Below are 418 nucleotides of genomic sequence, written 5' to 3'. Positions count from 1 at the left end.
GTCGCGAGGGCTGTGAGAGCGGAGGTGGCAGCATGATGGGGTTGTTCCTCCGTTCCATATCGTAGGCAGTCAGGTGCTCCACCATACGGTGGAAGGAGTTATCCCATTGCTGTTTGAAACCAAGGTTGGGTACTCGGAGTCCTGGCGTGAGTTTGGTCCATAGGTAGTGAAACCACTCCGATTGAGGTACGTGTCCCTTGATGGCTGCGCTGAGAAAGCGGCTTTTGAACGTGGGGAAGCTTTCTGACTTATCCATCTGGAGTTTATTGAAAACAGCCCGGCTCTCAGCCTGCTTGTTACCAGTAACGAAGTACGTCTTTAGTAACAAGATCATCTCCTCGGCGGTGTGGAAGCGATTCGATTCGCTTTCGGATAGGTACTGAGGTTCCAGGTATTCCTTTGCTAACCCTGAGGTATG

The sequence above is a fragment of the Macroventuria anomochaeta genome (assembly GCF_010093625.1).
Source record: "Macroventuria anomochaeta strain CBS 525.71 unplaced genomic scaffold BU25scaffold_15, whole genome shotgun sequence".
Classification (NCBI taxonomy): Eukaryota; Fungi; Ascomycota; class Dothideomycetes; order Pleosporales; family Didymellaceae; genus Macroventuria; species Macroventuria anomochaeta.
Note: the sequence above shows the minus strand (reverse complement) of the source record.